At 34.4% G+C, this 20,121-nt stretch overlaps 1 pseudogene; it reads left to right on the top strand.

Annotated features, from left to right (window-relative positions):
• The first annotated feature begins 911 nt into the window (after nucleotides 1-911).
• Nucleotides 912-19,494, top strand: LOC130041445 (40S ribosomal protein S3a-like; annotated as a pseudogene).
• Nucleotides 19,495-20,121: the final 627 nt, after the last annotated feature.

Raw genomic sequence — 20,121 nt, 5'->3', positions numbered from 1 at the left:
GGGGGTGTTTCTCACCCAAGAACAGTAGAGATTTACACTGTAAAGTACCAGGAGGATTACTCCACAGCTTAGAAGCCAGCCTTGCCTGCTGGGGGAAAAGGCAGCTCAGATATCGAAGGAACCACCAAGTAAAGGGTGCTAGGAGGGCCCCCTCGGGATGGGAGATGTGCACTGAAAGTAGACTAGAGACCTAACATGATGGTCACTTAATACCTCAACTGCAAACCACAACACCCTAAAGGAGAGAGAGAACAAAAGGGAGTGCCCTGCCACAAAGGCGGGGTGGGGTGGTGGGAGGGATGCTTGAACCATTGGTTGTGGAGAATGGGCACAAGTGAAGGGATGAGTACTTGACCATCTTATGCCTGACATGCAAGCGCAAAAGTTTGTATGTCTGTAACTGTACCCCACGGTGATTCACTAATAAAAAATTTTAAAAAGTTAAAAAAATAAAAGGGGGTATTTCTCTATTCAAGTCAGAATCAGAAATAGGGCTAGATACCTAAGAGGAAATATTTTAAAAAATAGTAACAGATTTATCAACCCTATCTTCTGATTAATTTTACTCTCATTAACACAAAATTCCATAGTCCAACACATTTTTAAAGCTTTAGTCAGTTGAGAATTGAGGTAAACATTTGTTTATGTTGGGGAGAAATGAGCAGCATGGTTTGTTTCAGGAAAAAAATCATTTTAGAAAATAATTATCCAGTAAAGGAAAAAGCAAAATAAAAAATAATGTCAGACAGTGGGGAAGGGCTCGAAGGGAAATATAACACCGTAATAGGTACCAAAATAGGGATGGCTGGGACTCAGCATTCTGGCAAGACAACGGATGCATCACCAGTGGGATTTACATATTTCTTTTTCAGATCACTGATATTTAGAAGAGAGTGAATATTTCCCATACCATGGATAAGGTCAAATACAATAAGAAAATTCTGGTAAGTGTAACCTTTCAGAAATGGCATTTTATATTTAGAGGCATTATAGATCAAGACTTGTATTTTTCTTTTTGAATCCTCGAAGATATGTAGTACAGCATTCTAGCCTGTGGTTGACATAAAGTGTTTTCTTTGTTTTTTGCTCAAAGAAAGGACTGTTATTATTGAAGTCCCATTTCTTTTCTATTTCTTCCAGCAAAATATAGTCATAACCACAAAAAAAGAATGTACTTCCCTCATGGAATTTTGCAGGTAAGATGCAATAAGATGGAATAGGAAAAATAATATTTTGTGTGTATGTACAAAAATGTATCTTAAATATCCACATTTCATCTTTTATATAAGCTCTTCAAAATGCCAAGTATGTTCAAGATATTTGATATCAGATTAAATGCTCTTCAGAGCTTTATTTTTTAAATTAGATATACTAATATTCATTTAAAAGAAAAAAACCCTTTTTACAAATTTTAGCCCTAACATAAAAATAGTTACCAATTAAATATACAATCATAAAACCACAAAGCTAATAATAATTTTATTCCCCCCAAACTGATTTGTGTTCATTCTCTACAGTTTTGCTTTTGTGAGCACGTTATGAAATTTTTTTTAAATATTAGATATATTTATGTAACATCTATCATATCAAGTGCACCGTAAATATCCCAAATTAAATCAAAATCTGTTAATATTCAACTTCTATTTATACTCTTTTTGAATGTTGTGCAAGAACTAAGTAAATATCAATTTATGAAATGTGATATGCAAATTCCTCCCATAATCACTATACTGTTTTTAGCTTTATAAGTCTAAAAATGGAAGCAGTGATTGGTGGGAGGTGAAGCAGATCTTGGTCCACATTTACAATTTCTTAATCAGTGAGTGATGATAATCAGTTTCTGGAACTTACTTTGACTTTCAGAAACACAATGCCTTATTGAGCTGCTCTTTCCCAGAGGTTTCATCTTCAGGCTCAGTGTTGGAGGAAATAAAGACTCTGGTAGTGAAAATCCCTGCTGATCATGTCACCGTGTACCTAAAGCCCAGCTGATTGATGTAGGTGAAATTGGCTGGAACAGACTCATTCTATTCAGAGGAAAAAAAATTTTAAAAAAACAACAACAAAACTCCAGAGCATTGATGCACAAAATCCTTGTTATGCCTTTTCAAAATCAGAAGCAAAAAATCAACCAAATTTGTTATTTCAAGCTTTACAAAATATAACACTTTTTGATTTAATTAGTCATCAAATTTTTATGAGCTTTTATTTTGTTCAAAAATTTACTCATAGTAAGTTAATTAGTAATCTTTTCTTTGAATGAAAAACCATAATTTCTGGCAATTTCTATAAACTTTTACCTTTAACAACACTTTAAAATTTTAAACTAAGTTCTTTTGGTCAGTGTAAATCACATAAAACCAGGAGAGTTGAAATATGATTAAAGTTATATTTTTAGCCAAGGAAGTACTAGATTATTCAGAATCCTATTGTGTTATTTTTTTATCAAATGTATTTTCTTATCAATATGCATTAACCTTGAAGATATTTTTTACTTAAAATATTTACACTTTTCTCAAAATAAGGAAAAGCAAAAAAAAAGTTTCAAGTGCTTTGAATCAAGTATCTACACTCTCCTGTCACCAAGTCAAATTATTTATTATCAAAAAGCACCAATGAATCCAAATAATTCGCAAGCTTCTGAATCATATATATTTATAGCTTTTTTATCTCTTTACTTCCATAAAAATCATAATTTTCTTGGTTTACTGAAAATATGTATTTTTATATCTAATGGCACTCAATCTTATTATTTTAACTAAGATGGGAAGGTTTTGTAGCTTTAAAATATGTATTTTTTAATGTGAGTAAAGTAAAGGAGAGTTGAAATATGCATACATTTTTGCATATTTCTATTCAAATTTATTACATTTTAAGACAAAAGTATCTAGCTACTGTTAGAACTCTGATATCCCAGTAATATAGAAATGACTGACGAACACTGTGTTTTCCAGATTAATTCTGGGTAGAATTAATTATACTGAACTTTATTTCAAAAATCCATCATAGACTTTTAACAGAGCAAACAAGTGATTATGTATACAAAATACTTAAAATAAAATTCTGATTCCCTTGTTCAATAGTTAGTGGCTGGAAATAGCAGGAACCATACCCATGAAACTCAGCATAGGAGATTGTCTGATGATATTCAAGGCATTCTGAATGAATTACTCATAAAAATTTATGTGATTATATCATGTACATAGAAGGTACGTACTAAATGTGATATAATGAGGAAAAATATAGAATTATATATATGAAACAAAGAGTCTGGTGTAAGTAGGAAATTACAGAAATTCAGAAATTCAGAACAGCAGAAATTTCAAATAGAACATAACCTATTTCAGACATTACATTTATACTATACTAGTTTCTGTTTAGGTAAGGAACACTTTGAATTTTTGAATCCAGGCCTTCAAATCATAACTTTAGGATATGATTAGCATATAGAGCTCAGGTAACCATAGTACCAAGGTACTATGTACCAAGTACCAAGCACCAAGATACTATGAACCTAGTACCAAGGTCAAAATTGAATTGACTGTGTGCAAGCCAAGAACTTCAGTTGTCCTACTATATCTCCTTTCCCTGAAATTTTATTTTTGATTCATTATATTCCTGCTCCCCGAGGGGAAAAATGATACCTATGTGTGTCTTTTTATCTAAAGGCTTGAAGAGATTTTAAATGCACATTTATTTTATAGTTGAGAAAATATTCAGAGATTTCTGTATGATGAGTCTACTTCATTATATCAAAAATAATGTGCAAGAGCACATGGTTTTGGTCTCTTGTATAAAATAGGAACATTTTATACAAGATTCTAGTAATATCATGATTCTAGTAACTTAGAGTGAAAATCAGCAGTAAACAATCCATTATTGGACTATTCTGTCCCGATGACATAGGAAAAAGCTTTTCTGTTACTCAGATGTGCTATTACAATGCAGCTTGAGTTCCAAATCTGCTCGCAGCTCGTGGTACATTCCTGCTGAGTGAACCATCTGATTGCCTCCTTGAAGACATTTTATTGTTGATCACAATGTAAGTCAGTATATTATTAATTTCTCTGGTAACTTGAATTTGATACGCCTTTGTGCTGTTCTTTTTATAATTCTCTGTGGCGTTTACATAAAGGGAGCTAAATGAAGGATGACAAATACATCTCAAGCATTAACTCCACAGGTGACCTTATAGAATCACTTTTTCCATATTCTTTGGAGAATTATGTCATCCTTAGTGATTTAAAGTTATTTGTTAAAATTAAGTTATCATTTCCACCAGCTAAAACTGTCTCTCTCACAACAAGCTACATCTGTAAAGGATCTAACTCAGTACTCAACTCCAAGATCATGTTATACTGAGTTCAGAGTCTCCATGAATATCAACAACAAGCATACTGGATTTTGGGTTATTGATGTGCTAAGAATATTGATTTTTTTATTAATATTGATGGATCCTTAAAAAAAATCAAGAACAGCCACTAAGCTTGATTTCATAATCAGTCAGAACTGTGTTCTGAGTGATAGTACAGCAGCAGGTTTAATCCCTGGCATCTCATATGATCCCCTAAACACTGCCAAGAGTAATTCTTGAATTCATAGTCAGGACTAACCCCTAAGCATTTCTATGTGTGTCCCCTAAACAAAATGAACTTAGCATAATATCTCTCAGATATTTCTTATTTATAATTCAGGAATTCAAGCCTTTGCCTATGTGTGTCTGCCCCTCAATATTCTTCCAACCCCTCACCTGCAGACATTGGAACTCTTGCCAGCTGATGTCATTCATTAAAACCACCGAATCAGGTGCATTGAGGGGAGTGGAAAGCTATCCCTCCATCCCCCTGGAAATCCAGTTACTGAGCTAAGCTCGTTGTCTACAAAACTGCTGGTCTCCAAGGCCTCCCCCACCGCCCACCTACACTAGAACTGGTAAGAGGACTAAAGGGTCTTAATTCAGGGCCACAATAGCCCACATAAAAGGCCTGAAAACTAAATGGGAGAAACTAGATCTACAGCTCCCTATCCCACTGGAATATAGTTACATGGTAATGAAAAATGTGTGAAGACACATAAACATTAGCATGTTAGCTAAATAACAAATCAGATTGGTAGTCAGTTAACCAGGGATCTAAAGCTCCACTGTCAACCTTCACAAAGGTTAAAAAACATTGCAGAGCATTGGGGAAGGTGGCATAGTGATAATACAGTAAGTACGGTTGCTTTGTATGCAGCTCCCCCCAACCCAGGTTTGAGCCCCTGTATCCTATATATTTCCCTTAGCACCAGCACAAGGGATCCTATAGCACAGAGCCAGGAGTATGCCCTGAGAACCATCAGGTGTGTTTCCAAAACAAAAACAAACAAAAAGACCTTGTATGTGAAAAGGGTGTTAACTGACTGTCAGAGAGATATAGGAGTCCAGCAAAGTACTCTATTCATCAAAATTCTTGAACTTGGTTAACAAGGATCTCAAATGAACACTCTGCAAATGGCAATGGAAAATAAGAAATCATTTGTAGAAATAAATCATTCAGTCAAAGATGAATTCATTCAGAGTCCATACAAATGGAGTTCAAATTACTAATGAACACAATAGCAAGCCAAAGTAACAGAATTCTGAATGCCGAGAGCTGTATCAGCAAACTTGAAGACAAAATATAAGCAGTAGTTATAATGAAGTGACAGAAGAAAAGAAATTGAAAAAAATATTAAAGAGAATGGAAGATGCTTAGTGAAAAACAGCTAGAGGAATACTCTAATTATAGGATTACCAGGAGATAAAAAGGAGAAAGTGGAAAAGTGACTGGTAGAAGATATAATAACCTAGAACTTTCTAAACCCCTGGAGGTAGATTTCTGTGAGGTTCATAGTGTACTTAAATAAACTGCAGCAGAATAGCACCAAGAAACACTCTAATAAAAATGGAAGGAGGTGGGGGCTGTAGAGATAGCCAGCAGGTAGGGCATTTGCCTTGGACAAAGCCAACCTGGGTTCAATTCCCAGCATCCCATATGTTCCCCTGAGCACTACCAGGAGTAACTCCTGAGTACAGAGCCAAGAGTAACCCCTGTGCATCGCTGCATGCGACTCAAAAAGAAAAAAAAATGGAAGGAGGCAAAGATAGAAACAGAATACTTAAGATATCAAGAGGAAAAAAACTCAAGTACAAAGAAAATAGCATACTAATTACAGCATTTCTCCCATGTGAAACTATACAAGAAAAATCACAATGACATATCTAAAGTATTGAACGAAAATCTCAACCTAGAGTCCACTACTTAGCAAAACTGTCATTTAGATTTAAGGGAGGAATTAAAACATTCTCAGACAATCAAGAGCTACTGTAAGAACTACTGAAAAGCTTTAGTAGAAAACAAATGGCTGATTGCAAAAAATTTAATTATTCCAATTAGAAAAAATAATACAACTCTTTTTAATCAATAATCTCTTAGCAATCCATTTAGCAATTCCTGGAATCGTAAGTATGTTGAATTTCAATATCAAAAATGTGTAAATTAAGAGTGGTGCTAAGGTTATCATCTGGTCTTAGGAAAATAGCACTCTCCTAATTTAACCAGGTGTGCCCCCAAGTGATCATGAGATCCTCAAAATTAAAAGTAATCAGAAGAGAATCATAAGGAGATAAAACTATGGAAGAAAGTTACAGAAATTACATCACAGACTCCAAAGATGGTAGAAGGAGGTCTAATACAAAATAGTTGGAAAACATAGGGAAACATCTCTGCACAAAGTCTAGAAAGGACTGTAGTCTGGGACCATATTGATTTTAGTCAAATAAGTCCTACTTCTGAATTCTGATATACAGAAATATAGGAGAATAAATTTTTATTGTTTTAAAACACTATTGTTTTTTGGTAATTTGTTATGTTAGCCATAGAAATAAAACAAAAATTCAAAATTGAGGATGAGAAAATTAAAGGGTGGTGCTTGGAATATTAGTGAAAAGATTGGAATTAAATCTTTTCTGCATTGAATATGAGAGAAAAGTTTGAAGTAAAACATTTCTTTAATATTTATTGATGAAAATTATTTGATTATGCATACAAATAACAAAATACCTTCATGCAGCATGATAAGATTACAATGGAAATGGAAAAAATTTTGAATACTCACTCTACAGAAATGAATGCTCACAGCTAAAATGTATTCTATCAAGAGAAATAAATGGCATTTCGAACCCCTCCCCCCCAAATGAGTACTTGACCCCTGTTTTCTAAGGATAAAATATTTCTGGCTTAAGTTGTAGTGGTATCAAAACAGGAACTCCAAAGGTGGTTAAACCTAGTTTGTAATATGAGTGGAGATAGTGTTGAAAGAATGGTGGGTGATAAGTTTGGGGGTTTAAATACGGCTTGAAGTTCAAGTTTTAAGATTAAAATAACTGAACTCTAAAAAGCAAAAAAGGGTAAAATATAAGATATTTTACAAGAAATACTTTATAGTCCTTAAGTATTCACTAGTCCATCTGGTTTCAAGATCAATTACGTTCACATAAGGTAAATGAGGAGTCAACTTATTTTCTCTAAGTCTGACTCTGGGCTACTTTACACTCTAACTCTCGTTAACTTCATTCCCAAACATATGCACTAGAGTCCTGTGACATTTTGTCTATTTTAAGACTCTGATGCACCAAATTCATCTCTTTATAAACAAAAATTACAGCACATAATTATAATTTCAGAGATTTTCATCACATTAGCTATGCTGAACACTTAGACCATCATTTTGGAAACACCAGTTGCGACAACAACAAAAAAATAGTAACCCATTAAAATTGTAACTACCAAAAATACCTGAAGCATCTGCCTTTTAAGAAGATGAACTTGGAGGAGAAATTACATATAGGGTAGACATGAATGACAATCCGTCATCAACAGTAACCCAAACACATTAAGTGTTTTTATATATGTTTTTGAAATGTCAGTAGAGCTGACACATCACTGGGCATGGTACAGAAGCTTCCCCCAAAGGAAACAATTTTGCTTTGTCATTCTATCTTTGATGATTGACTTTCTACTGACCAGAATTGCTGCAGGATCAGATATAAGAAATAATTTATTTACCTGAATAATTTACAAACACTGATTTTATTGGAAAAGCTCTTCAATTTTGTACATGTCCTTCATATTTTTAAATCTTAAGCAACTTCATTTGTATGTCCAACTATCAGCTGGTAGACAAAATTTATTATCTAATATCAAAACTTGATATTGCACATGTAAAGAAAGGCAAATGTAACTTTGGGGAAAAACAGCATTAAGTGATTAGTAATAATTTTTTAAAGGTGTGTTATGGCAAGATTGGACAATCTGACACCTACACATGGAATTTTCTTTAACAACATCCAGTCTCACTACAATGACTTCCTCTTGTGTTCCCCTAATGCCCATGGCATCAGTAATATTGAAAAAATAGGGTGAATGTAAATTCTCAGGGTATCTGATATTTTGCTTTCTTCTCTTCCAAAACTCCTATCTTGAGTCTCTAGAGTAGCAATTATGCATAAGTTATGCATAATTGAACTTATGTTTTTTGTTCCTAGCAAAGTAAAATAAAAAGAAAAAAAATAATTCAATCAAATATAAAAATTCTCCATTTATGTTCTCATGCATTTCTTCTTTTGTTCTGTAATTTTCATTGAGCAAAATTAAAGTGATATTTTTCTACTAAACACATTAGATATGCTAAAATTGACATCTGTCTTAGATGACAAAATCATGTAAATTGAAGTGGCTGAAATTATACAAATATTGATGTTTTATTAGAAACCAAGGCTCCTGTTCTTTCTCAATAATACCAGTATTATCTCTAGAGTCTAGCTTTATACCCAATCCTCTATTCATATGGAAGGCTTTTAATTTTAGACTGTCCTTTCCTGCTGTACAATTTCTACAATAGAGCAAGATATCTTGGCATCAAATTATATGTGTATGTATTTTATATGTGTATTTAAGAATATATATTGCATAGATTTAGTATATATAAATATATATGTACATTGTTACATATGTTATGCAATACTACATATAATTTGTAGATATGTAGCACATCTTTATTAATTCACTGATGACTACATGGTTTTCATATCTTTGTAATAAATCATGTTTCCAAAAACGTAGGGGTGCATATGTTTTTTCAAAAATAGGAAACAATTATAGAATGATTAGTTTTAAAAGTTTTGAATATCTGTTTTATATTTTCAAAGTGTTGTTGGAATAATAAGTAGACAATATGAGTAGTACATTGTTTTTATTCTTAAATTTTGCCTCACTAAAAATACCATTAAAAATGAAAAAACCAGGCTGGAGTGATAGCACAGAGGGTGGGGTGTTTGCCTTGCATGCAGATGACCCGAGTTTGAATCCCAGCATCCCATATGGACCCCGGAGCACTGCCGGGAATAATTCCTGAGTGCAGAGCCAGGCATAAACCCTGAGCATTGCCGGGTGTGACCCAAAAAGCAAAAAAAAAAAAAAAAAAAAGAAAGAAAGAAAGAAAAAACCTACAAGAATAAAATATGGGCGAAAAAAAACATTTACTTTTACCAATAATGTTGGCACCTTTTTTTCTTTATAAAACTGCATTTATTGTATTTAAAATAAAGGATAAACTTCACATCTTGTGGCATTGTATAATACTCACTAATGGTGCATATGGTTGTTCTCTACAAGGTGAAGAAAGATTTAAAATAAAACAGTTAATTATGATAAATTTACTTTTATTTATTTATCTTCTTATAATTCTATTTGCCTTCCTTTTAAGTTTGTTTTGAACCAAATAATATGAAATAAATTTGGTATATGCCTGCCAAAGGGGGTGATACATGGCTTCATATATGACTGAGCATGTATGATGACTATTGCAATAAGATTCAAGTATAAAATAAAATTGAATGAGATTTATTTTAGATGTCAGAGTTGGGACAAGAGGTTTAATGCTAACATCCAAGCTCTCTAGGATCTACTGTGCAAAAACAGAAAGTTATTTTTTTAATGTCAAAATAACTATGAGCTCTGCTTGTTACAGATTTGTGCTTTTGTTTCAGCTGTCTTCTAAGTGAGAATTAACATAATTCACTGATGTATACAGTATAATACATCGCATATGTTATTTTCACAAAGGTCTCTACAAATTTTGAAGAAGAGTATAGTGAATAGGACATGTGATATATATTTAGGGCAAATGCATTCAATAACCAGCATGAACCTGGATTTGACACTTTTAATCCTTTTTGCTTTCTAATTTTCATGTGCTTTATATATCCTCCAAGCACATGAGTTGAAGGTCTTTTCTAATTACCAAAATTGAATAGTTTTAAAACCATACCCAAATATTCCTTTGAGTTGTATTTACAACTGGAAAATTTTAGACATGGATTCATCTGACTGATTTTATTAGAACAGGAAACTGAGAACATTACATAATACAAATATCTGATGAACTTCTATTTATTATTTTAATTTATATTATTTAGGGGTTTCCCAAGTCGTTATTAGAAGGTCTGGGATCCCTCCTGATTTTTTTTACCCAGCTGGGCCAATAATCCAATAAGAGGGTCAGAGAACATCTTGTTGCTATGGTCCTGAGTGCTAAGAATTACTCTAGTTACTCTTGGTGCTCAGGGACATCCAGGGCTGCATACAGACGGGCTTGAGACTCATTTGATTCCAGAGATGAAATCGAGGTCTGCCATACGCAATGTATGCATCTTAACTCTGGTATTATATTTCCAGCTCTTGAACACCTTTTAAAGTTAAAAATACATATGGGCTACTAAACTTTAAAAAAATGATTACGTATAGGCTTGATGGTTATTTATGCTTATATAATTATATTATAAATGCCCTTTTCACGTTAGTGTAAGTGAAACTCATGAAACTCTTACCTTTAATCTGAAAAAGGTATTATATTCTGTATATTTTCTAATACAATTTTCTTCATAATTTCTTTATAATTGTTCTTGTTTAGTGTGCCTTTTGTTAAGACCTGCAAGTGTCTATAATTTTTAAAGGGGAAATTAATTTTGGCCATGGTTATAACCTCATAACATCTATTTTTTTTAATTTTAACTTTTTTATTAAAGCATTATGCTTTGCTGAAAGTAGACTATAGACAAATATGATTGCAACTCAATGGCTCTTTTGCAAACCACAACACCCAAAAGGAGAGAGAGAACAAAAGGGAATGTCCTGCCACAGAGGTAGGGTTGGATGGGGTGATGGGCGGTGGGAGGGATACTGGGACCCGTGGTGGTGGAAAATGGGTACCAGTGGAGAGATGGGTATTTGATCATTGTATAATTGAAACCCAAGCACAAAAATTTGTAAGTCTACAACTGTACCTCATGGTGTTTCACTAATAAAAATTAAAAAAAAAATAAAGCACTAGACTTTACAAGGTAAAGCTAAGGTAAAGGCCCTCCCGTTGTTCGTCAATTTGCTCGAGCGGGCCCAGTAACGTCTCCATTGGAGACTTTGTTGTTACTGTGTTTGGCATATGAATACTTTATGGGGAGCTTGTCAGGCTCTGCCGTGCGGGTGAGATACTCTCGGTAGCTTGCTGGGCTCTCCGAGAGGGATGGAGGAATCGAACTCGGGTCATCCATGTTGGCTGCGTGCAAGGCAAACGCCCTACTGCTGTGCTACCGCTCCAGCCCTGGCAAGTTCCCTGTGATGTATTCGATATGCCAAACACAGTAACAACAAAGTCTCCAATGGAGACATTACTGGGCCAGCTCGAGCATGCTTTACAAAGGTGTTAATAATAGTTGCAAGCATATGGTGTTCCAACAGAAATCCCACCATTAGTGTCAACTCTCTTCCATCAATGCTCCCAGTTGCTCTTTCATTGCCCAAGTTCTTTCTTAGCAGGAAAAAATTTAATTTTGGTTATTGTAGTTTGAGTCTCATACTTACAGTGTTGTTGGAGTCGTGGTTAGATATATACTTTACAACACCTTTATACCAACAATGTGCCCAAGGTCACTGATCCCTACTCCTGTTACTTCCCATCTACCTCATATTATTTCCTACTTAGCTTTAATTCTTTCCTCCCCTGTTCTTCTCATTTTTCCTTATTGTTTTTAATGGAAAAGGTGTTTTTCTTTCTATAATTAAGCACTTGTGATTTACAAAGTTGTTCAAAGTTGAGTTTTAGACATAGACTATTGCCACAACAATCCCAACACCAGTGTCAACTTCCCTCCACCTATGTGCCCAGGTTTCTTCCCATATCTCTCCCCACTCTAGCATGACTTCTTGAAAGCCACCTTTATAAGTCCAGTTGTTAAAGTTTGAGTCTTTTGATTTCAGTGTTGTTGACTCTGTGGTTTGGACATTTGGGTTTAGCATTCCTTAACATTCCTTTTATGCCTTTATCCCTGAACCTGAACCTGGTCCCCTCTTTTCTCATCTGTCTCTTCTTCTCCCCCTGTTTACTCTTTCTTTCCTTCTCATCCCTATACTCTGGGGTTAAAATATTGCATTCCTTCATTTACTTCTTCTATGTACCACATATAAGTGATATCATCCTATGTTTATCCTTCTTCTTCTGGATTACTTCATTTAATATTATGTCCTCCAGTTTTTTTTAAATTTCTGTTCTCATTTCTATAATATAGAATCCAGAAAAATCTATGTATCCCTTATTTGTTACACTGCATTACCTTATTCTGTTACTTTATATACCACAGATAAGTGAGATTATCTGTAATTTTTCCATTAATCACTTCACTTAATATTACTGACTTTTTTTTGAGGATATAACATTTGCAAATGTCTTATTTTTAAACTGAATAACCATGAGATACACAGTTACAAAGCAGTTCACTGTCAGGTTTTAGTCAAACAATATTCCAACAACCATCCCTATCTCTCAACCAATGTACATTTCCCATGACCAATGTCCTGGTTACCTCCTGTCAAACCAACACCACCAACAACCTGTCACTATGACAGGCACTTCATTATTTTTCTATCTCTCTCTCCTTTTTTGGCATTATGGTTTGCAATACAGATACTGAGAGGTTATCCTGTTTATCCCTATGCCTATTTTCAGCATGTAGTGCTTACCCAGAGTGATCATGCCCAACTCTCTTTGTCATAGTGGTCCCATCTCTATCCCAACTGCCTTCTCCCCCAGCATTTGATCAGAATTCCAATATAGACCATTTCTCCTTGCCTATGTTTCTGCTGTCCTGGATATTAGTGTTTTTATTTCATATCTGAATTCATAAGATGCATGGAGGAAAATTTGGGCCCTCCATGACATGAAGGTAAAGACATTTTTAAGGATGAAACACAACTGACCAACCAAGTGAAAGCAAAAATAAATAGGTGGGACTACATTTAACTAATAAGCTTCTACACGTCAAAAGAAATGGTGACCAAGATAAAAAGACAGCACACAGACTGGGGAAAAATTGTTACCCAATGTCCATCTGATAAGGGATTAATCTTCAAGCTATATAAGCATTGGTGGAACATCACAAGAAAAAAAAATCCACCTGCATCAAAAAATGGGGAGAAGAAATGAACAGAAACTTCCTCAAAGAAGAAATACAAATGGACAAAAGACACATAAAAAAGTGTTCTACATTGCAAATCATCATGGATATGAAAATCAAAAAAATGAGATATTATCTCATGCCACAGAAACTGGCACACGTCAAAAAGAACAACATCTGAAGCAAATGCAGTGAGAAAGGCACTCTTCTTCATTCTGGTGGAAATGATGACCGCTTCATTCTTTTTGAAAAATAATTCAGGCATTCCTCAAAAAGTTATAAATTAAACTTCCATATGACCCAGCAATACCACTTCTGGGAATATAACCCAGGGCAGGGGGTGTTAAAAAACAAAGCAGAAATGCCATCTGCATTTCTATGTTCACTGAAGCACTATTCACAATAGCCATCATCTGGAAACAACCCAAGTGCCTAGAAAAGGTGACTTATTAGAGAACTATAGCACATCTACACAATGGATTACTATGCAACTATTAAGAAAATGAAGTTATGAACTTTGCTTATAAATGGATGGACATGAAAAATATGCTGAATGAAATGAGTCAGAAGCATAGGGACAGGTATAGAATAATTGCACTGATTTGTGAGATATAAAAAACATTGCTGACATTTTAAATTAAGGAAATATAATTAAATTTCCTCTTTCCTTTCAGTAATTAAGCTTGTTGTTTTTGTGGTTACTAAGATTGTACAGTTGGTTGTAATGTTAACATGTTTTAATGTGCACATGGTATACACTAGAGATGATATGATTCTGTGACTCCTGCGATCACAACTGAGAGTGTTGTTGGAATTATTCATAAAGGGTGTTATAGGGAGTTTTACTGGTGGCTTCAATTATGGGAGGCAAGTTCTCTGCCAGTGAGCATATTTCAGAGACCACAGTAATACTAATTGAATGATATTGTATGACATAGAATGTTTACTTATGAGAGGATCATTTACTCTGCAAATAATTGTTTAGATTAAAGGATAAAAAATACATAAAATGATAATTATCATGGGAATTAGCTGATATCCTAGAGATAACCATTTGTTAGTTTTTCTTGAAACAAGTTGGTATGTATATATTATATGTTTATCTTTAAAAAAACAAAAACAAATAAATAAAATAAAAGTTTGTTTATATTACTTTCTCTGAAATATGTATTACAAATGGAATGATTTGAATCCAAAAGTTTTTTAATATATTTTCTTCCACTAAACACTTTACAATATCAACTTTGAAACTTCAGCTTCAATTATTAGGCTGTAGTAGAATATATGATCCTGAATTTGGAAGTTTGGTGCTAGAGAGATAATTACAAAAGATAGGGTGCTTTTCTTGCCCATGGCTGACCCAATTTTAATCCCTGGCACACTATATGGTCCTCCAAGTTCCACCCTGAGTGGTCTTTGAGCCTAACACAGAGCCAAGAGTAAACCCTGAGCACTGTCAGGTGTGGTCCAATTCTCCCCTATTCCCAAAAGCAAAGATAGTAATGGATAGAATTTAGAAGCTCACAAACCACTGAACCAATGGAGAATAATAGTGCTAGTGAAAATCTTGATAATAATAGTTTGCCCCAAGAAACACAAGAAGTTTAATAATCAGCAATATTTAAATGTTGTTTCATGAATAGCTCATTCAAGTTGTTTATTAAACTAGAAACTAAAATAGTAGAATATGTTACATTGTACTTTTATAAAATGATAACTGCAATATTTTAGTTAATAAGGTTTCTTTTAGGCCATTGGTGCTTCTTGTGAAGGAGGTGAAATATATTCCCCTCTTCTTAAATCTCAATGGCATTGTGATCCAATGAAAATATTATCTGGGAAGAGACACGCTTGACCTCTAAGACTAGGTTAAAAAGATAACAAAGCAAATATGAGATATTCTGAGTAAGTACAGAAAAAGAAAAAAAATTGAAATCTTTTTCCTAACTACCATTTTCTTTTCTTTGTCTCTTTCTTTTCTTCTGTATCTCTCAGTCTGTATCTCTATCTCTGAGTCTCTCTTTTCTAAATCTGCATGGGCTCAATCTTTGTCTCAGGCTCTGAGGAAACCCAGGCAGTATTGAGATCTGAGAGGATGTTTGTTGTTTTCAGACTACCAACAGTTTCAGAAACAGTTCAGTTGACAGTTAGCCCTGCAGACATCAGAGTTGTAAGTGAAGAAGCCTCTGGCCATTTCATCTCCTGACCTTTGCACCACCTTAGTCTTATGCAAATATTAGGTTGCTGCACAAAATGAAGTTTGTTATCCTTTTAAACTACCAAGAGTGGGGTGGGGTGGGTTGTTTTTTATGCAATGGCAGTAACCAGAACATAGAGCAACAGTAAACAGAACATAGGCCTTCCTATTGTTTTCCTGTTCTTCTAGAATAAAAATAACTACTTAATAGTGAGAAAATGATCTGTCTCTTTTGCAGCTGTTATCTCAATGTCTGGCTCATTCTAAGTTAAAAATCTGACATTTTTTTTCCCACTGAAAGTAGCAAAAATGTTATGACTTGCTAAGTCTTTGTGCCTCAGAATGCCTTAAATATTTATACTAGAGAGAAAGGTTCTCTCTGTTTGCTGCTACATATTGGATTTTACTTAGTAGCCAGTCACATTGTTAGAAAACATCCTTGCATAATAGCTTGTATATTTTCAATCTTAAAATACATTGTTTTTGCGAAGGAGGCAATGTTCTGGTCATTTATCTTCTTAGAACCCTCTCAAAGCTTTTATCCTGTTCTTGAAAGCTGCTTAAACATCTTTGCTCTTAAACACTTTGCTATTATACAATTGTATTCACTTTTTTATTGTGACTTGAAAAATGTTCTATATGATTCATCAGTACTTTTCAAATGTATGAGAAAAGTGTGAGAAAAGGGTCAGAATGAATCAGTCTCTCTTCCACTCTTTTCCTCAGGTGCCTCTGGCAGTGATGTAAATCAGGCAATGCAAGTGTTTTTATAGATTTTATGCAGCATGCCGATATCCACCTTTCACCCAAATGCCAAGTTCCTTTTTCCTCTGTTACATGGAAAATGGTTTCAGTTAGGCTTATTGTTACATCAGCTCAGAAAAGCTTGTTTTTCTGTTTTAAATTGATCATCAAGAGTTGTGCTTAGCTATATTCCACCACGGTTTTTGCATGCTTCTGAAATTTCCTTAATGCCAGCTTGGTTTGGGTGGCACTCCTAAAGGTAAGGGAGGCTCAGGATGCAATTAGCCCATAGGACTGGAAATCACTGTATATCCAATGTTAGACATCTCTCTTCCTAGAAATACATCATGCTTCTCCCGAGAAAGGTGATTTTTCATTGCCTATTTGTTCTATTTGACCCTGTCTCTTGTAAAGTTGTTGGACTTCTCTTCTTCCTGTGCTAAATTATAAGTTGGACTTTATCTTGTTAATCATAACAGCTCTAAATTCCTTATGTGAACTCTAAAGTCTGTATCCTTATCTGAAAATTATAAATAATTATTATAATAGTCCACTTAGACATAAGAACTAGACTTCTTTCATGAGTGGCTGGATCCCTTAGCAATCAAAAGAAACACAACAACTAACAAAGTGTTCTTTTTCAAAAGAAAGCAGGGTATAAGATCATTTTCTTTCATCTTAAATTAATGGCAATGATATCATCAGTGAAGTATAGATACATTTATCCTGCATCTTTTATCATCCTTTCCACACTCTGTCGAGTACATTGAATGAGTGAACATTTGAAAAATAAATGACTAAAAGAGAAGGATACATCTAGAAATCCCCTAGAAATTTACTTTGTGATTCTAATTCATACTAATCTTGTTGAAGAGTTCCACTGAGTAGAAATGCATGAAATATTTTCAATCCTCAATGCTGTTTTATCAGCTAAACATTTGAGAAAGAAAATGATTCTTTTTAGAAGTTTCCAAATTAAGATAAAGAGAAATTGAGAGTATAGCTGAAGTGATAAAGCACATGCTTAGTGTGTATAAGGTCCTGCGTTTGATCACTGACACCGCTGCTAGTGTCCTTCAACACTTCTGAGTGTGGCCCTTATGAAAACAACAGTCTATATTTATTCAGTTACATAAAAATGCAAATTTTATAGAGTCACTGACATGAGTTTTAATATACTTTTTAACTAATAGTTGCATATATTGAGGGAGGGAACTACTCTATCCTAGGTTGCTATTACATGGACAAAGGTTAGATAATATACTATACATCTTAATATATGCTAATTTATCTTCTGATATTGCTTTCTATTCATCAGAGAGAGAGAAAGCAACAAAGGATCTGTCCTTCTCAGGTCAAAGAAAACTACATTGTGCAACTCCAAACATGTTATTTTTATCATAGGTCTAAGTACTAAATTTGGATTAAAAACCTTAAATGTTTTAATAGAAATATTAATTGCACACATTTTATTTGGCTATTATTTGTCAAATAAAACATTGTATTCTGTCAGTTCTTAGATGCACGATTTCTTTCTCTAGTTAGAAGTTTATATGGCATATACATCTGTAATATCTTCATTGATATTAAGATATGGAGTAAACTACTGCATATATTTATCATTTAGCATATATTAAGGAAGCATAATAAAAATAACTGATCCAATTATAAAAATATGTTAACATTAAGCATGGCTTATATAAAAAGAAGTTTTGCACATTGATTAAAACCCTATGTCCTATTTTATTAATAATAATGGTGTGTCTCAAGAAATAGAGCCTCTTCCTTAAGACAATGGCCTACATCAGAGACCAAGAACAAGTGTTGGTGGGGATATACAGAAATATGAACACTCACATACTATTGGAATGCACATTGTTCTAGCATATTTGAAATACATCATGAATTCTGCCACTTTTAGGTAGTTAAAAGCTATAAGCACACATATGGTTATCACTGCCTGGGAATCAAGAAGCAATCCAATGGCTAACCAACAATAGCTAAAATATGGAAAATAATCTAAGTGCCCCATATCATATGCATGGATAAAGAAGATTGATTTGTACACACAATGGATTCCTGCTCCATTATTAGGAAAACATTGAAATCTTGCCTTTTGATAGAACTTGGATCAATTGAAGGGGTATGAGGTGAATTAAGTCAGAAAGACAAATATACAATATCTCATTCAAAAAGAAGGAACATACTTTCTCCTAAGCGGCACCGTAGTGGTTGGCAAAAACAAGCGCCTTACCAAAGGCGGCAATAAGGGAGTCAAGAAGAAAGTGGTTGATCCATTTTCTAAGAAAGACTGGGATGACGTGAAAGCACCCACAATGTTTAATATAAGAAATATTGGGAAAACGCTTGTCACCAGAAGCCAGGGAACCAAAAGTGCATCCGATGGCCTCAAGGGTCATGTATTTGAAGTGAGTCTTGCTTACCTGCAGAACGATGAAGTTGCTTTTAGAAAATTCAAGCTGATTATGGATGATGTTCAGGGCAAAAACTGCCTGACAAATTTCCATGGCATGGACCTCAATCCATGACAAAATGTGCTCCATGGTCAAAAAATGGCAGAGCATGATTGAGGCTCATGTTGATGTCAAGACTACTGATAGTTATTTGCTTCGTCTATTCTGTGTTGGTTTCACTAAAAAGTGCAATAACCATATTCGGTAGACTTCTTATGCTCAGCATCAGCCGGTTTGCCAGATTCGGAAGAAGATGATGGAGATCATGACTCGAGAGGTGCAGACAAATGACTTAAAAGAGGTGGTCAATAAAATGATTCCAGACAGCATTGGGAAAGACATAGAAAAGGCTTGCCAGTCTATTTACCCACTCCATGATGTCTTTGTTAGAAAAGTAAAAATGCTGAAGAAACCTAAGTTAGAATTGGGAAAATTCATGGAGCTTCATGGTGAAGGTAGCAGTTCTGGAAAAGCTACTGGAGATGAGACAGGCGCTAAAGTTAAACGGACGGGCTAATGGGTATGAACCGACAGTCCAAGAATCTGTTTAAAATTCAGATGGTCATTGGTAACAAATAAAAGTTTTATTTCTGGTGGAGAAAAAAGAAGGAACACATGGGAAAAGACAAAACCAAATAAGTACAAATTTTTAGATGCAGGGCATGCAACTGTGGTTACAGAACATAGGAAGTACTGAAATGAGAGGTCATGCTCTCCTATTATTTTCCTTACTTGATGTTGCCCTGTTTCAGAATATCAGGAAACATGTATTAAGCTATGTTTAACCATGGTTCTCATATTTCTGCCATTATCTTTTTTTTCCTTTGTTTGCTTTTTTGGATTGATGCGCAGCGGTTACTCCTGGCTCTGCACTCAGGAATTACTCTTGGCAGAGCTCCAGGAACCATATGGAATGCTGAGAATTGAATCCAGGTTGGCGGCATGCAAGGCAAATACCCTACTTGCTGTGCTATTGCTCCAGCCTCACTGCCATTATCTCAACATAGCTTGAGAGTGTCATTTAACTTAATGATGAAACTTATAATCTCAAAAACCCTTTTATGGGGACTAGTATAATCTGATTCTGAAAGAAAAAATCACCAGTTTTTAAGATAATGCTAAATACTGCAGGAGAAAATACATAAGTAGTGACGGTACCAGTAGAAGGGGATTAATGC

This window comes from Sorex fumeus, unplaced genomic scaffold (genome assembly GCF_029834395.1).
Source record: "Sorex fumeus unplaced genomic scaffold, SorFum_2.1 ptg000002l, whole genome shotgun sequence".
Classification (NCBI taxonomy): domain Eukaryota; kingdom Metazoa; phylum Chordata; class Mammalia; order Eulipotyphla; family Soricidae; genus Sorex; species Sorex fumeus.
This window is presented reverse-complemented; position numbering and strand designations above follow the sequence as displayed.